Source organism: Pongo abelii, chromosome X (assembly GCF_028885655.2).
Source record: "Pongo abelii isolate AG06213 chromosome X, NHGRI_mPonAbe1-v2.0_pri, whole genome shotgun sequence".
NCBI lineage: Eukaryota > Metazoa > Chordata > Mammalia > Primates > Hominidae > Pongo > Pongo abelii.
In genome coordinates, this window is record NC_072008.2 from 52,052,872 (window position 1) to 52,071,864 (window position 18,993).

The following is an 18,993-nucleotide window of genomic DNA, read 5'->3' on the forward strand; positions in this document are numbered from 1 at the left end:
GGTTATCCATTTGTAAACTGCTGATTTCTTTTTTTAAATTTTCTTTTCTTTTTTCTTTCTTTCTTTCTTTTTTTTTGTTGAGAGTCTTTCTCTGTTGCTCAGGCTGGAGTGCAGTGGCACAATCTTGGCTCACTGCACCCTCTGCCTCCTGGGTTCAAGTGATTCTTGTGCCTCAGCCTCCTGAGTAGCTGAGATTACATGTGTGCACCTGTAATCCCAGCACTTTGGGAGGCCAAGTCAGGAAGATCACTTGAGGCTTGGAGTTTGAGAACAGCCTGGCCAATACGGTAAAACCCCATCTCTACTAAAACTACAAAAAAATATATAAACGGCTGATTTCTTTGGGCATTGTCTCTATAAACTTTTCATAAAACATCAATGATTTCACCATGCATCCACCCAGCTTCACCATAAATATGATGTTTTTCTTGTTTCAATTGTAGCGGAGTTCATGTTGCTCTCACAGGTGCTCTGTTCAAACTGATGTCCTATCCTTCTTAGCGCTTCAAGCTAGATCCTGTTCAGACATGTTAGCATTTATTTTGGTGCAAAAGATTGTTGAAATCCAGGCATAGTTTTTGTTATAATATGTATTTCCATGAACAGTTTGAAGACCCCTCATATATAAAGCAAAATCTCAGAGGCTGAAAGAAGAAATAGATAAATTCACAAATATAATTAGGGACATCAACACTCCTCTCTCAATAATTAATATAATATTTTACATAGCAAATAACCAAGGATACAGAATAACTGAATATTATCAATTATCTCTAGCTGATATTTATAGAGCATTTCACTCAACAACAGGAGAATACATATTCACATTCTTTTCAAGTGTACATGGAACATTCACCAAATTGACCATATCTTCAGTCATAAGACAAAATTTAACAAATGTAAAAGAACTTAAATCATACATTGTAAGTTTGCTGATCATAATGGAATTAAAAAAACAATAGTGGAAAATAACAGGAAAATCTCCAAATACTTGGAAATTAAACATGCATTTCTAAAGAACCCATGGGTCAAAGAGGAAGTACACGCTGGAGACAGTGGCTCATGCCTGTAATCCCGGCACTTTGGGAGGCTGAGGCAGGAGAACTGCTTGAGCCCAAGAGTTCAAGACCAGCCTAGGTAACAAAGCAAGACCCCGTCTCTACAAAAAATAAAAAAAGATTAGCTGGACATGGTGGTGTGCTTCTGTAGTCTAGCTACTCAGGAGACTGAAGCAGGAGAATCACTTGAGCTTAGGAGTTTGAGGTTATAGTGAACTATTATCACGCCACTGCACTCCAGCCTGGACAACAGAGTGAAACCCTGTCTCAAAAAAAAAAAAAAAAAAAAAAAAAAAGAGGAACTACAAAGGTAAATTAGAGACCATTTTGCACTAAATTAGAATCAATATACAAAAATATCAAAATACAAAATATAAAGATTGGTGGGATGCAGCTAAAGCAGTGCTTAGTGGGAAACGTGAGTCAAATTGTTGAAATAAATTGTAAAAGTACCAGCAAAACTACGGACCTTATTGCTAGTTTCCTTCTTTGCTCTGACCACGTTTTGATCATTTATTCATTTAACAAACATTGATCAACACATATTTTATGCTAGGCTCTTAAGTGTTTAAATGTCATCTTTAGCTCTAAGCTGTGGGATCCTAGTGTAGTGTCTCTGGGTGTAGCATAGTATTTGGGACATGGTAGGTGTTCAGTATATACTTGTGGACTGACTAAAAATAACCACAAGAGTTCCTCCCCTGTGGTGAGAATTGTGGCACAGATTTGGGGGCCAGAAGAACTTTCTGGAGGTAGTGGCAATAAATAATTCAGTTCTAAACTTGTTCTGAAAGTATTTAACCAGAGTACGGATTTTTATTATTGAAACGTTCTTTTCAGTTTTCATTTTCTTCCTTTTCTTGGGGAGTATGTGAAATAATGCAAGAATGCTTTCTAAATGAGTCCACCTTTATTCTTTGGACATTTGAATACGATATGTAACTGGATACGATTTCAAAGCAAAAATGATTTAGATTTAAGATTTTTTTTAAAAGCTTGAAATTGAAGTGTACCGCTAATACAAATGAACTTTTTAAAAGTGGTGTGCCAGAAAACAGTAAATCAGTTTGGTAAATACGTAACTGTAGACATCCAAGGCAGAGAAAATGAGGCCTGAGTTAAGGGACTAAGATGAAGGGAGATATTTCTAAGGGGAATCAACAAGGAGAGGTGGCGAATTGTACATGAGGGATTTGGCAGAGATACTGCAGCTCCTGGCACGACTAGAATTAGGATTTGTAAAAAGTGATTCTCTCTCTCTGCCAGTTTACATCACAATGTAGGTGTTGATCTAGGGAGGGAGTCAATGAGATAGAGCATTGCAGAGCTTGCTAGAGAGGCACAGGAAGTTGCCTGAAGTGAAGGAGGGGGTGGCGGCTGCAGAAGCTAAAGCTTCCGCCAAACAAAAGAGGACAGCACTTCCGGTCACGCCATCGTTGCTGCCTTCTTCATCAAGGTGAGTGTAAAGAAGGGGACTTGGTAATTCTCACAAATCCCCATACACTCCAGGGAAACCTCCTTTTGTGCCTCAACGTGGGGTGGAAAGGAGAATTCATCCCTGCGTACGTTGTATGAAGGATGCTTCCGGCGCCTGATCGCCTCACTATCTCCTCCCTTCTCCTCCGGAGATGGGGGGCCCGCTCCTGCCTCACCTCCTGACTCTGGTGGTCCCTTTAACCGCTTGACTCCCGGTCATGCTTCACCTCTCCTCTTTATCCCGGATCCTCTTCTCTGGTCTGAGCCAGGGTCATTCCCTCTACCACAGGTCACTCCTACCTCTTACCTCTCACCTCCGCCTTCTGCCCCCATCCTTTTAACCTGCGACTCTTTGCGAGCCCCTTCCTACACTCTGTTTTACTCCACCTGCTGGCGTTTGGTCTTTCCTGTTCCTCTCCCGCGGAGACCAGTAAATTACGTACTTTGCAACAGTAGGTGTGACTTCAAGGTCAAGGCCTTTTTTTTTTTTTTTGGTTCTTTTAAAGTATAAGCAAAGAAGCAGAAACCTTAGAGCCCTAAGAGACATAGGCACTTGTCCAGATGACGTTCTTTTATTTTTTTAACTCTAAACAAAATTACACATTGTTTAGATACTATTGCACAGGTTTCAGTCTTCTACACATTGCATTTATTTTTTTATGTTGCCATAGAATTGAATCCTCAAATTTTGGGGGGCAAACATAGTGGATTATACCTATAACCTGGTTTCAGCTTCAGCGTAAGCTTTCCCATCCCCTGTAAAATTTCTCTTAGCGGTGAAATGGTTGATAGGAATGGCATCAAATCACAAATTTATTACTTTATATGAGTTGAGTTTATTACGCAATTTCTTTTCTGGTCTCTGATAGCAACATTAAACAGCAAGCTGACATTTTTCAGACAAAGACTTTTTCTCAGAGCTTTGCAAGTATTACATAATCTATTTGTTGCAATGTGAAATGTACTTTTCTATTACATTTGTTACCATGTCAAATTTATCTTGTGAGAACATTAGTTATTAAATAATAATCACAATACCGAAATGATCATTAAATTTATGCTGAGAATCAGAGTTTTCCAGGCTCTATCAGGATCTAACGAGGAATTTAACCAAAGTTCTCTTTGAACAAGCAGTGGACTCCTTCCTGTGTGCTATGCTTGCCAAAATAAGGGGTGATTATCTTTTCTAGGCCATGTATCGTTTTTATTTAAGAATAAACAATGAGGCAGAGCTTTTGTGACACCAGAACACTTAGGAAAGAGTATTGCTGATGTCTCTTTATACTCTATTCAAATCATTATTACACAACATTTAAATATTATCACACTTGTTTCAACCCACTGTGCATCCATCCATTCATTCAATAATTTTTTATTGAATAATTTTTATTTGCCAGACAGTGTTCTCAGCACTGGAGATACAACAGTGGATAACAAAAACAAAGCCTTTTAAACTATAGCTGGGAGACAGACAATAACTTAATATATAAACAATATATATTGGCAAGTGGCACTGGTGTTAAAATAAATGAACAAAACAAAAAAAATATGAAGAAATAAAAAAGAAAAAACAAAAAAATAAATATGTAATAGGTTGTAATGTGGAGGGGCTCTACTATTTTAGATAGGATGGGCAGGAAGGCTTCATTGGCAAGGTGATATTTGAGCAGGAACCTGAAGGAAGTGAGGGCACACACTATGCAGATATTAATGGGAAAACAGGATTTATGTCATAGTCTTTGCATTCGTTCGCTGTTTCCTAACTCGCCCCCACCTTCCCATTCCCCTAGTGGTCACTTTTCTGCATAGCATTAATTCAGCGCTCTGCATACTCAAATAACCTGATTCATTCACATTAATTTCTCATATTCTCTTCCTCCTGGCTGGCTTCTTGCTACCATTTAGGTGACTTGTCAGCCTCTTTAGGAAGACATATCACTATCTCCATACCCACCTCATCCTCAGTTTGTTGATTGCTGGTGCATTGTGTGCTATCCTACAGGATATTTGATTATCTCTCTCGCTGCTCTTACCACTGTGTGTTCATAATATGTTGTCCATAAATATTTGGTATGGTAAAGTGAAATGAATTCTGTGCTTGTTTATAAAAGATAAAACTTTTAAATATGGTTTCCCCCTAATGTTCAAAACTATTCTCTAAGGTCAGTATTATCATTGTCATTTTACTAATGCTAAAACCAAGACTAGGAGGTTTGTAGTAACTTGCTAAACTGTGGTACAGTTTATGGAGTTAAGGTTTTTCAGACACTCAGTCCTGGTCTGGTTCTCTCTATCTCTGTTTCTTAATGAGAAATAAAAAATATACAGAATATTTTATTATTTTATAAGACAATCTGGGTATAGAAATTTTATTTTTTGTGCTTCTTTCACAACTTAGATCATATCAGGTGCTTGAATTCCTCCCTAATTATAAATATTAAGCTCTGAGAGGCATGAATAATGCCTCTTTTTACCAGAATATTTTTAAATAAAAAATTAAACAAGCAGAAGTTGAAAGAAGAGTACAACGAAAACTTTTATATTCTGGACCTAGATTCAACAACTGTTAACCTTTGCCATATTAGCTCACTCTCTCTATTACTCACTCTCTTTCTCTATGCATCCATCCATCCATCCATCCATCTGTCCGTCCATCCATTTATCCATCCATCCATCTATTTTTTGATCTATTTTGGCTGAACCATTTGACGCTTGCAGGCATTATTTTAAGTAAATGTAAATACATGCAGAAAAGTGCACATTATCCTAAGTGTACAGCTCAAAGCATTTTCTTTTCTTTTTTTTGATGAAGTCTTGCTCTGTCCCCCAGGCTGGAGTGCAGTGGTGAAATCTTGGCTCACTGCAACCTCTGCCTCCTGGGTTCCAACGATTTTCCTGCCTCAGGCTCTCGAGTAGCTGGGATTACAGGCACATGCCACCACGCCCAGCTAACTTTTTTACTTTTGGTAGAGACGGGGTTTCACCATGTTGGCCAAGCTGATCTCGAACTCCTGACTTCGTGATCCACCCGCCTGGGCCTCCCAAAGTGCTGGGATTACAGGCGTGAGCCACCGCGCCCTGCCAGCTCAAAGCATTTTCACAAAGTGAACTCAGCTGTGTAACCAGCATCAAGATCGGGAAATTTTTAAAGACCCTAAATGTATCCCTTATTTGTTACTATTCCAAATTAACCACAATCCTGGCCTCTGTCATTGTATAATAATAATTTTGTCTGTTTTTAAACTTTAAAAAGTAACACAGTTTGTGTTAATTTTTTGGCTTGAGGATTTGTTTTTGAGATTTTTTCATTGCTATTCCATTGTGTGAATGTACCACAATGTAGTTACCCTTTTATTGTAGATGACATCTTTGTTGTTTCCATTTTCAGCTTGCAAATAGTATTGTGAGCATTCTAGTACATGTCTTTTGGTGAAATATTCACACATTTCTGTTGGACATATACCTAAGAGTAGAATTGCTGAATCACAGGTTATGTATATGATTAATTTTAGTAAATACTGCCAGCCAGCTTTCCAAGGTGATTGTATGAGAACACTCCTAACATAATTTTTTTTTTTTTTTTTTTGAGACAAAGTCTTGCTCTATCACCCAGGTTGGAGTGCAGTGGCGTGATCTCAGCTCACTGCAACCTTCGCCTCCTGGGTTCAAGTGATTCTCCTGCCTCAGCCTCCCGAGTAGCTGGGATTACAGGTGACCGCCACTACGCCCAGCTAATTTTTTGTATTTTTAGTAGAGATGGGGTTTCACCATGTTGGCCAGGCTGGTCTCAAACTCCTGACCTTGTGATTCTCCAGCCTCCGCCTCCCAAAGTGCTGGGATTACAGGCCTGAGCCACTGCACCTGGCCAGAAATTTTTCAGAGTGGAAGTTGCTCTAGAATATTGCCAACACTTGCCTTTGTCTTGGTAGCTATTCTAATGGTTATGAATGGTATCTCACTGTGGTTTTATTTCACATTTCTCTGTTGATGGACCTTTCCATGAGTTTGTTAGTCTTTTGGATATTTTTTATGAGGTGCCTGTTCAAATCTTTTGAGTACTTTTTCTCCTGGGCTAACTTTTTTTATTGATTTATAGGAGCTCTTTCTATATTAAGGATGTGAATGCTTTGTCAGTATTACAAATCTCAGTGGCTTGTATCTTCAGTCTGTTCATGGTGTCTTTTGATGAACTGAATATCTGAATTCTAATATCATTCCGTTCATTATTTTTTTTCATTTAGGGTTAGTGCTCCTTTGTACTGATTAGGAAACTTTTATATTTCCCAAGGTCATGAAGATAGTTTCCTAGGCTGTGTTATTGTTTAACCTTTCATATTTATATTTATAATCTGTAATTGATTTTTGTGTATATTGTCAGTATGGGTATGTGTAAAGGCCCTTTTTTTGTTGTTGAAGTGGACATTCAGTCAACCCCAAACCACTTATTGAAAAGATCATTCTTTCCCTTTTGTAGTGCCATCCTTTTCATTAACTCAAATATATAAATCAATAATTTGATTTAGTTCTGAATTCTGTTCAGTTTGGTTTGTCTATCCTTGTATGAATACCACTGTCTTAATTAATGTAACTTTACAACATATCTTATGTATGGTTATGTGAGTCTTACACTTTTGTTCTTTTTCTTCGATAATGCCTTCGTTATTCCTGGTCTTTTTCCATATACGTTTTAGAGCTAGTCAATTTCCACAAACATTCTTCTTGGCATTCTGATTGAGATACCATCTAACAGATCAGTTTAGGGAGCAGATATCATGGCACATCACCCTTAAATATCTCAGCATTCATCTCCTAATATTAGCATTACTTTGTAGTAACTAATTACCATTATCTCACTAAGGAAAATTAATGATTCCCTAATATCAACAAATACCTAATCTTTTCAAATTTATTTTCCTCAGTAAGCCTTTGTAAGCTGGTATTTAAAACTATCATCCAACCTAGATTAATGTATTGTTAAGTTTTTGGGGATTTTATTGGTGTTATTTTCTCTCCTTTGTCGAACTTGTGAATATTTATATATTTAGTACTTTTCAATCCATTGCAGTCGTTATTTCTTCTGTTGTTCCAACTGTCCAATCATGGCAAGTGGGAGCCCATTCACATTCACATTGGCTTCTGTGTCTTTTCTCTTTTGTTACATACATTTTCAAATATATTCAAAGTAGAAAATAGTAAAATAGGCTGTGCATGGTGACTCACCCCTGTAATCCCAGCACTTTGGGAGGCCGAGGTGGGAGGACCACTTGAGCCCAGGAGTTTTAGACCAGCCTGGGCAACAAAGTGAGACCCCATCTCCACAAAAAATTTAAAAATTAGCTGGACATGGTGGCACGTGCCTGTAGTCCCAGCTACTTGGGAGGCTGAAGGGGGAGGATCGCTTGAGCTGGGGAGTTTGAGGCTGAAGACAGCTGTGATTGCACAGTGCACTCCAGCCTGGGCGACAGAGTGAGACCCTGCCTTAGAAAAAAAAGTAGTAAAATAAACATGCATGTATCCATTCCCCAGCTTCAATAATTAACAACATTTTGCCAAAACTGGCAAGTTTTGTTTTATCTATTCTTCTCACCCATTTTTTTCCACATCCCAGATATGTCATTACACAGGTAAATAACTCAGTATATATCTCTAATTCATAGGTGCATTAAGTAACCACCACGTCATTATTATACTTAGTAAGATAAATAATAATTTCTTTCTTTTTTCTTTTTTTTGAGACGGAGTCTTGCTCTGTGCCTGGTGAATTTTCTTAAAGTTATAGTTATACAGTAGCTTTATTAAGTCAGTATCCAAACAAGAACCATTTATTGCCAATGGATGTTTTTCTCTTAAGTCTTATAAAGCCCTTGCATAGTCCCCTTTTTATTTTATTTTATTTTATTTTATTTTATTTTTTTTGAGACGGAGTCTCGCTCTGTCGCCCAGGCTAGAGTGCAGTGGCGCGATCTCTGCTCACTGCAAGCTCCGCCTGCCGGGTTCACGCCATTCTCCTGCCTCTGACTCCCAAGTAGCTGGGACTACAGGCGCCTGCCACCACACCCGGCTAATTTTTTGTATTTTTAGTAGAGACGAGGTTTCACTGTGTTAGCCAGGATGGTCTCAACCTCCTGACCTTGTGATCCGCCCGCCTCGGCCTCCCAAAGTGCTGGGATTAATTACAGGTGTGAGCCACCGCGCCCGGCCCCTTAGTGTCCTTTTTGAAAGATCGTTGATTAATTCAAGAAACTATGTCATTAGTTCTATAGACTGTCATATCTGGATTTAGATGATTGCTTCCTTGAGGTGGCATTTATTTTGTTTTCTCATCCTCGTGTTTCCTATTTACTGACATTTAGAGCTAGAGGCTTGATTAGATTCAATTTTGATTATTTTTTAAGAGAAAGACTCATTTTAGGCAGTGCTGTTTACTTTCTATTGTATTTTATCATGTCTAATTTTATCTTTTTTTTAATTGATGCTGGGATTGATTTGTCATTTCAGGGTGTCGTCAGGCTGATCTCTCCATTGTAGCTTTTCCCACAAACCTTTCTTCTGTTGGTTTTAGCAGCCATTGATGATAATTGCCTAGATTCATTATTTCTGTAGAGGTTGAAAAATGGTGATATTTAATTCTTTCAATCTTTCTGCATTATTAACTGGAATTATTTTATAAAGAAGACTTTTTCCTTATCAGCTATTTTTTGTCCTGAAGTATATTTCATACTAATCAAGATAAATGATGCTGCCGCTGCTGCTTTTTTTCATTTATCAGTGTTCATAGTAACGAGTTGGTTTCTTAGCAACCGCCACTGTTTTCTTTAATATCATTAGGAATTCATGGATTTTTATGTATTTTAAGTGTATCAACCCACTGTGATCATTTTTTAATGCTTAAACAGTGTCATCTTATAAATTAGGAGCCCCTTCTGTTTAATTTCTATGTTTTTTTTCACATTATCTCATTAGTCCTTGTTGGCATCCTTGCTTTTTGGCGTAAGCTATTTTAGGCTCATCATGTACACTCCCTGCCCCACCCTTGGAATTAGCCATTTTATGAGGAGCTATGTAATTTTTCAGTGAACCCTGGTATTTAGAAACTAAGATGGGAATACTCAAGGGATTATTATTTTAAAAGTCATGCTACCTGATCTTTTGTTGTGCTCTTTTCCCTGCTATTGTGAATACATTGGAATGACTCTTGCAGCATTTTATTGAAAATTCACTAAACATGGCTTTCATTTGTTTATGTAGTCATTCATCCAGCAAAAATTTATAGAATGCTTACTATCATGTATCTGGTCTTATGCTGGGCACAGGGAATATGAGGGTAAACCTGACTGGTCTCCTGTCCTTGGAGAAGACTCATTCTAGTGTGGATATGAGCAAATAGGCAGTGTCTAAAGAGCAGTGAACAGTACTGTGTTCATACTCTTTAGACATTGAGCATACTATGGGCATAGGCAAATGGGGTGACAGGCTGTAGGAGCACAGAGAGGTCATCCCAAAATGCTTTGGAAAGGGAAGATAATGCTTGATACTGGATGAGTAAATGAGGTATGAAGGTAGAAGAGTAATGAAGAGTGTTCCAGTCAGCAAAATGGAAGAAGTAGGGGGGAATCTTGATATAGTCAAGGAAAGGCATATATGTAGTTGGTTATGATGGGAACATAATTGTGTAAGTTTTTCAGTTTTCAGAAGATTGACAAAATAGTCTATTTACTACAGACATGAAGATGTAAAATGTTGTATGTATGTGTTGTTGATTTTTATTTTAAATCTGATAATGAAATAATCCAAATTCTAATTAAAATTAGTATTTAATGTACTTCTTGGACCTGACCATATTTTTTAGTTATTTCATTAATATTAAAGCATAGTTACAGTTAGGAGATGTCTATTTCATGTTTTAGTTCACTGCTTCTTTATTTTTTACTATTATTTTGCTTTATACGTGTTAAGAATCTGAATTTTCAAGATATGACATTAAAAATAGTGGCATGTTTATTGGGGCTGTTCATCTTCCTTCATCCTTTGGCTGCTATTTGTGTCAACCTGTTTAATACCATAATTACAGCCCCTTACATACTCACAAGGCAAAGTTGTTCCAGAAAACATGTCATCTCTATTACCAGTTGGACGTTATACTATACCTGTTACATTTTACAGCATGTTGCACCTGAGGCTATCCATCTGACAGATACTGCATGAATAGTATGTTAAACACAGGTTTGTGGTTTACCGGAGTGCTATGGTTTACCAGTTGGGAATTTTGGGACCGTGAGTGTGGGAGAATCACTAGGCTTAGGAGGGAACCACATCTCATATGTGGCCAGGAGGTGAAGGGGTGTTCTATAAATCATTGAAGAATGTGGGGAAGCTTATTTTTTAAGAAGGGGGATTCTAGAGGTCACAAAGAAAAGATTCCAGGTGGGAAGGAGAGCAGTGAAACAGTAGATTAAAGGGGAAGTGGGAGTAGATTACTACTTTTCATTCTCTTTATTTGTCTTCTTTATTATAAGAATAATATGTTCCCAGAGTCCTGAAAGGCAAGAAGTATGAGTGAACAAGCGGGGAGTCAGAGAAGGTGAGAAAGGAAAACATACACTGTCTGAGAACGTCAGATGTGAAACAGTAGATTAAAGGGGAAGTGGGAGTAGATTACTACTTTTCATTCTCTTTATTTATCTTCTTTATTATAAGAATAATATGTTCCCAGAGTCCTGAAAGGCAAGAAGTATGAGTGAACAAGCAGGGAGTCAGAGAAGGTGAGAAAGGAAAACATACACTGTCTGAGAACGTCAGATGTGATAGGAGAGCAGTAGGGGGAAGACAGATTGCAAGACTTAGGATGGATTGATAAGTCTTAGAAAAGACAGATCATTAATTAATTAATCAGTCAGTTAACTAAAAACATACTGATGACTAGCTGGATAATGAGAACATGTAATTGACTTAAACATGTTTTCAACTGAGTGAGGTAGACATAGACATTGCAACAGCGGTGCTATGCTAGAGGAGAGACCAAGGTGTGGTGCTGGCAGTAGAGACATAGAGGAAGGACCTCTAACCTATCTTAAGGGCTCAGAGAAGGCTTCCTAGAAGAGACCATGTTAAGAACTGAATTTTGGCCAAAAAAAAGCTGTGAGTGGGACCAGAGAGCAAGTGGTCATTGGTAATTTAGATGATGTAAAGTAGCTGACTGGGTATGCCATTTAGCCTTGAGCTTGAAAGTACCTAAAGTAATGGGCAATTTAGAGGTTACTCTGTGGTCTAGTAAAGCTAAGGAAAAGGGGCAAATGGAAAGGAATAGTTTTATAAATGGTGTCCCCATTCTCCCAGCCCATGGCAGCCACTAATATACCCTCTGTCTCTCTGAGTTTCCCTATTCTGGACATTTCATGTAATTAGAGTCTTGTAATATGTGGCCTTTTGTATCTCACTTCTTCCACTTAGCATAGCGTTTTCAAAGTTTGTCCATATTATAGCATGTCTCAGTATTTCCATTCCTTTTTTATGGCTGAAAGATATTCCATTGTATGAATATACCACCTTTTATGTATTCATTCATCAGATTGTAGATGGACAGATGAGTTGTTTCTACTTTTCGGCTATTATGAATAATGCTGCTGTGAACTTTTGGTATACGTTTTTGTGCAAACATATGTTCTAATTTCTCTGGGGTATATGCCTAGGAGTGAAATTGATAGTAACTCTATATTTAACTCTTTGAAGAACTGCCAAACTCTTTTCCAAAATGGGTCTGCCACTTAAATTCCCACCAGGAATGTATAAGGTTCCAATTTCTCCACATCCTTGCTAACACTTGTTGTTTTCCTTTTTTTTTTAAAATTACAACCATCTTAGTGAGTATATATAACAAAGAATCTCACTTAATTTTTAAAATATAATATTTAACTGCTGACATCTTTTTTTTTTTTTTTTTTTTTGAGACAGACTTTCACTCTTGTTGCCCAGGCTGGAGTGCAATGGTGCCATCTCGGCTCACCACAGCCTCCACCTCCTGGGTTCAACCGATTCTCCTGCCTTAGCCTCCTGAGTAGCTGGGATTACAGGCATGTGCTACCATGCCTGGCTAATTTTGTATTTTTAATAGAGACGGGGTTTCTCCATGTTGGTCAGGCTGGTCTCGAACTCCCAACCTCAGGTGATCCACCCGCCTCTGCCTCCCAAAGTGCTGGGATTACAGGTGTGAGCCACCATGTTCTGCTAACTGCTGACATCTTTTAAGCCTCACCTCTCCCTCTTCATTTTCTGCTCCACAACTGTGCAAGTTGATTAGAAAGCATGAGTGCTTCCTCCTTTGGAGCTAGCAAGAGATTCAAATCACGCAAGTGTCTTCCTGAATTTAAGAACCCTCACTCCTGCCTCATCCTTTAACCACAGTAAAAACTCAATTTAGTTTCCTTTCCTTGCTTTTTCTAACCTGCTTAGGAGACTTGCCTTGCTGTCCCCAGAAGTGCATCATTTATGTAAGTAAGTAGTAAACATTTTCATACCCTCTTTGTGTGTGAGGTGTTATCAGTCTGAACATTGGAATCAAAATTTGGGTAGGGTCCCTCCTTCTTCTGCAGGATGGCAAGAACAACTGGCACAGTGAGCTTGGTGCTCAGATAATGACAGCCATCATGGGGGGAAGGGAGTATCTTTCCTTAATTGCTTTGGCTCACTAATTGGTTCTGATGGCAAGCATAAACATTGAGCCTGCAAGGGTAGCTAGTTTTTTAGTTGTGCTGTGCTGTGTTGTATTCTTGACTCCTGTAGAACCTCTCTTATAGATTTAGCTAACTTGGAAGTTTAGGTAATTTCATGGACATTTAGGAACAGTAGTATGGGATCCTTAAAGTAGCCCTGGATCATGTGTCTCAGCCCAGACCTATTTGTGTGTCTTAACGTAAAGCTGTGACTGATGCTAGGCTCAGGAGGAAAACCATGTCTATGACTAGCTGGTTTTGTGTCTCAATTAGGCTCTGACCTTGACAGCTGACTGCCCATTGGGTGGTCGCTTTTGAGAGCAGTCATCAGGGAGTGAAAAAAAGAGAGAGAAAAGAGAAAAGAAACAGCTATTATGTGGCTTGCTGGGGTCTGGACTCCGAAGCACGAATGACTCACTAGGACCTTTAAATACCTCCGTTGTTATTGCTGTTGCTGCTGCTGCTGCCGCTGCCACTGCTGCTACTGCCGCCGCTGCCGCCGCCGCTGCCGCCGCCGCTGCCGCTGCCGCCACCACCACCTGTGCTTCTGTTGCAACAAAGATCCTCATCTTCAGGATTATAGGGAAAAACATTAGTGGCACCCCTGTAGCATGGAGAAAGGGATAATTCAAACCCATAAAGCTCCTAGTTCTTTAATCTTATATGACCACCATTGCCTTTGGGGAGGCCCCTTACAATGACAGTGCTGATTTGAGACTTTCTGCAGGAAGACATTTATAAATATGAGCAGGGTAGGGACCCCCCATAAATATATCCAGAAACAACAGCAACAAAAAAAGGAAGTACAGTCATGTACAGCATTATGATGTTTTGGTCAATGACAGATCACATATGAGGACGGTGGTCTCCTAAGACTATAACGGAGCCGAAAAATTCCTGTCATCTAGTGATGTCATAGCTGTTGTAACATTGTAGTGCAACGCATTACTCATGTATTTATGGTGATGTTGGTGTAAAGAAGCCTGTAGTACCAGTCATATAAAACTAGAACAAGTACCATTATATATGGTACATAATACTTGATAAAAAAATAGCTAGGCGTGGTGGCTTATGCCTGTAATCCCAGCACTTTGGGAGGCCGAGGCAGGCAGATCACTTGAGGTCAGGAGTTTGAGACCAGTCTGGCCAACAGGGTGAAAACTTCTCTCTTAAAAAAAAAAAAAAAAAAATTAGCTGGGCGTGATGATGCACGCCTGTAGTCCCAGGTACTCTGGAGGCTGAGGCATGAGAATCGCTTGAACCTGGGGGGCAGAGCTTGCAGTGAGCCAAGATTGTGCCACTGCGCTCCAGCCTGGGTGACAGAGTGAGACCCTGTCAAAAAAAAAAAAAAGATGAAAAACAACCACGTTTATGTATTTACTATACCATAATTTTTATCAGTGTTTTAGAATGTAGTCTACCTATTAAAAAAAAAAGTTAACTATAAAAGAGCCACAGGCAGGTCCTTCAGGAGGTATTCCAGAAGAAGGCATTGTTATAGGAGATGACAGCTCCATGTGTGTTATTGCCCCTGAAGAACTTCCGATGGGACAAGATGTGGAGGTGGAAGACAGTGTTATTGGTGATCCTGACTGTGTAGGGTTAGGCTAATTTGTGTGTATCTTAGTTTTTAAGAAATAAAAAATTTTAAACAAATAAGCTTATAGAATAATAATATAAAGAAAGAAAGTATTTCTGTATAGCTGTATATATATATATATATTTTTTAGATGGAGTTTTGCTTTTGTTGCCCAGGTTGGAGTGCAATGGTGCAATCTCGGCTCACTGTAACCTCCGCCTCCCGAGTTCAAGCGATTCTCCTGCCTCAGCCTCCGGAGTTCTGGGATTATAGGCGTGTGCCACCATGCCCGGCTAATTTTGTATTTTTAGTAGAGACGGGGTTTCTCCATGTTGGTCAGGCTGGTGTCGAATTCCTGACCTCAGGTGATCTGCGCATCTCGGCCTCCCAAAGTGCTGGGATTACAGATGTGAGCCACTGTGCCCGGCCATGTGTTTGTGTTTTAAAAGCTAAGCATCATTACAAAGGAGTCAAAAAGCTTTACAAAATTTAAAAAAGTTTATAAGTAAAAAGTTATAGAAAGCTAAGCTTAATTTATTATTGAAAGAAATGTTTAAAAAATGATTTTAGTGTAGCCTAAGTGTACTAAAGTGCACATTAGTGTACAGTAATGTCCTAGGCGTTCACATTCACTCACCACTCATTCACTGACCCACTCAGAACAACTTCCAGTCCTGCAAGCTTTATTCATGGTAAGTGCCCAATAGAAGTGTACCATATTTTGTCTTTTTTTTTTTTTGAGATGGAGTTTGACTCTTGTAGCCCAGGCTGGAATGCAATGGTGCGATCTCTGCTCACTGCAACCTCCTCCTCCCGGGTTCAAGTGATTTCTCCTGCCTCGCCCTCCCGAGTAGCTGGGATTACAGATGCCTGCTACCATGCCCGGCTAATTTTTGTATTTTTATTTTTTTATTTTATTTTATTTATTTATTTATTTATTTATTTTTAGACGGAGTCTCGCACTCTCGGCACTCGCCCAGGCTGGAGTGCAGTGGGGCAATCTCGGCTCACTGCAAGCTCCGCCTCCCGGGTTCATGCCATTCTCCTGCCTCAGCCTCCCCAGTAGCTGGGATTACAGGCACCCGCCACCACGTCTGGCTAATTTTTTGTATTTTTAGTAGAGATGGGGTTTCACTGTGTTAGCCAGGATGGTCTCGATCTCCTGACCTTGTGATCTGCCCGCCTCGGCCTTCCAAAGTGCTGGGATTACAGGCGTGAGCCACCGCGCCCAGCAATTTTTGTATTTTTAATAGAGGTGGGGTTTCACCATGTTGGCCAGGCTGGTCTCGAACTCTTGGCCTCAAGTGATCTGCCTGCCTGGGCCTCCCAAAGTGCTGGGATTACAAGCGTGAGCCACCGCGCCTGGCCATATTTTTGTCTTTTTTTTTTTTTTTTTACTGTACCTTTTCTATGTTTAGATAGGTTTAGATACACAGATACAAAAATACACAGATACACAAATTGTGTTAAAATTGCCTACAGTATTCAGTACAGTAACCTGCTGTACTGGTGTGTAGTCTAGGAGCAATAGTCCATACCATATAACACAGGTGTGTAGTAGTGTATACCATCTAGGTTTGTGTAAGTACAGTCTGTGATATTCGCACAACAGTGATGAAATCACCTAATGACACATGGCATTTCTCAGAATGTATCTCCATTGCTAAGTGACATGATTGTAAAAGAAAGAAAAAAAACAGATATGAGCGGCCGAGGAAACAAACAGAAACGGAGATCCACAATTTGACCCAATTAGAATCCAGAATTTATGGAAAAATTTTACTAAAAGAGCAAAAAGATAAAAGGGTGCTGATTGGTGTTGAAATGCAGTGGGTGGCAAAACTTCATGACCTTAATTAATACTGGGGCTCAAATTGGTTATTATGTCAGGATCCCACTATATTTAATCAAGGTGCCTCCTGTAATCTAAGGGGAGTTCCTGAACAGGAAAGAGATAAACAAGTATACCTCACATTAACTATCAGAACTATTGCCTTGCCTGAATTCCTCACATTTGTACCATTCATTGCCTTAAAATATCCCGTAGTGGGTATGAGCACTCTGATCCAATGAGTGATAAAATTAAGTATTTGGCACATGTGAATCCGTTTGACAACGTGAGATCCCAAGGACTATACCCCCAGTTAAAATAGGTTAATACAGCCTGCTGTAAATTAGAATAAGTCTACAAATATGGAAACCCATGATACAAGGCCTATTTGGTGAAAGGGTGATTATCCCCATGTCTTCTCCATTAACAACCCAATTTGGCATGTTCTTAAACTTCAAATGAATGGCACCTAATGGTGGATTAGGTTGCAGTGAGCAGAGATCGCACTTAATGTGTGGTCCCACACATTAAGGTCCCCATACCCAATATTGTTGACATTACTGACTCCATCCAGTCTGTGACTGGTAAATATTTTGCTATTATAGATTTGGCTAATATGTTCTATTCACTGCCTATTTCAACAGGCTTTCAGCCTCAGTTTGCCTTCACCTCTGAAGGGACACAATAAACATGTACCTGGCTACTCATGGGATACCTCCACAGCTTTGCCATTGTACGCTATCTTTGCTGGCAAGATCTTAACTGTACCGAGCTTTTTCTAGATGTACAGGTGTGACGTTACATTGATGACATCCTTCCCTGAGGAGATTTATTTGACACACTCATTCAGGAAATACAGATACTCACAAAATTGCTCATAAAATGGGATGGCCGTTGTGCCACACGTAGTGCAAGGCCCTACCACTTTTCAATACCTACACATTATTTGCTAAACTGAAGACCATTCTGTCTCTGACACTGTCAGAAAAGCAGCTATTGACCCTGTCAGCACCCACAACTTCTTTTAGGCTCATTTGTGTTCTGGAGACAAAACATTCCTCTTTTACAAATTTTATTGAAGCCCATTTACACTATTTCTTACAAATCAGTTCATCTTGAATGGGGATCCCCTCCAACAAGAGGCTCTAGAATCTGTCAAAATTGCAGTATGACACTAACGACAATTAGTCACTAATGACAATTCATTAGTGACCCCAGATGTGCTTCACCATAGAGGTTTTAGCAACTTCCTCATTTCTCCCTCTGGACCATCCATCATTGCCATAAGTTGCCAAGGGTTTCTGATGCAAGAAACTGTCATCCTTGGACCTGTTTTATACACCATTGGAGTGACAATTGCTAGCTGCATAGTGGACTGTCTTAGAAATAGAGGCTATCACAATCCCTCAGCCTGTGACCCTCCATATCCAGCTGCCTATTGTGCCTTGGGTCATGGAAGCCATGGCACTACAAGCTGGGCATGGCTACTGAGGCCTCTTTGCTACAAGATGGAGAAAAACCTGGGTCTTCTGTCATATACCACTTGGAGGAAGGGGTAGCCTCCCGTCTTTAGTTCCTTGCTAAATACCATGGTGTTGGGGGACCCATCACCCCTCTCCCAGACCCTGTGGCTACCTGCAGAGCTCCTTGAGATCAAATGGAGTGAAAAACAATGGTTTGTACAATTTATGGATGACACCACAAGCATTGTATACAATGGAGTTTGCTGGAGAGCTTATGCTTTTCATCCTTTAACTGCGATGCTTCTGATAAGGACAGGAACACAGGTTTCAGTACAGTTGGCCAAACTGCAGGCATTCACCTTAGCACTGTATGCCCTAGCCAACAATTGGCCCCATCTGCACATTTTTACAGACTCTTGAGCCACTGCCTAAGGTTGCCCCTTTTGGGGAAAGAACTCTGAGAATCTCTAACCTTACAGATACCCAAAATGTAAATCAAGTTAACACATTTATCTTCACATAGTGAAAGTCAAACATAAGGTCTCACCAAGAGACTCCTTATTTTCCTTCAGAATTTGAGGCATCATTGATAGTGACGAAGGCACTCATTTCATTTCTTAGAATATACAGTGCTGGGCTTAATGAAGGAATTCAACAAAACATTTACTTTCCTTACAGACTTCATTCTGCAGGACTTACAGAGCACCATACTGGCTTCATTAAACAAATGTATATTTGATTAAATGAACATGGCACATTTCAGTCATTAGACAAACATCAGGGGTGAATTGTAAGATTCTGACTCTATTTTTTTCAAGTTTGCTGACATTTTTTTAAGCTTCACCTTCTTCCCCTCTGCCCCACATCGGGGCAAATT

General features: G+C 39.5%; 1 protein-coding gene across 2 annotated transcripts in view; it reads left to right on the top strand.

The window, feature by feature from the left end:
* Positions 1–2,425: 2,425 nt before the first annotated feature.
* The window catches only part of MAGED1 (MAGE family member D1), a 100,548-nt gene continuing 83,980 nt past the window's right edge, over positions 2,426–18,993 (top strand). The window contains exon 1 of one of the 2 annotated variants that reach the window (XM_063721304.1): positions 2,426–2,514. The gene's annotated coding sequence lies outside the window, so the exon portion shown is untranslated. The remainder of the gene's footprint in view (positions 2,515–18,993) is intronic. The other variant, XM_054544563.2, reaches the window with a different exon arrangement.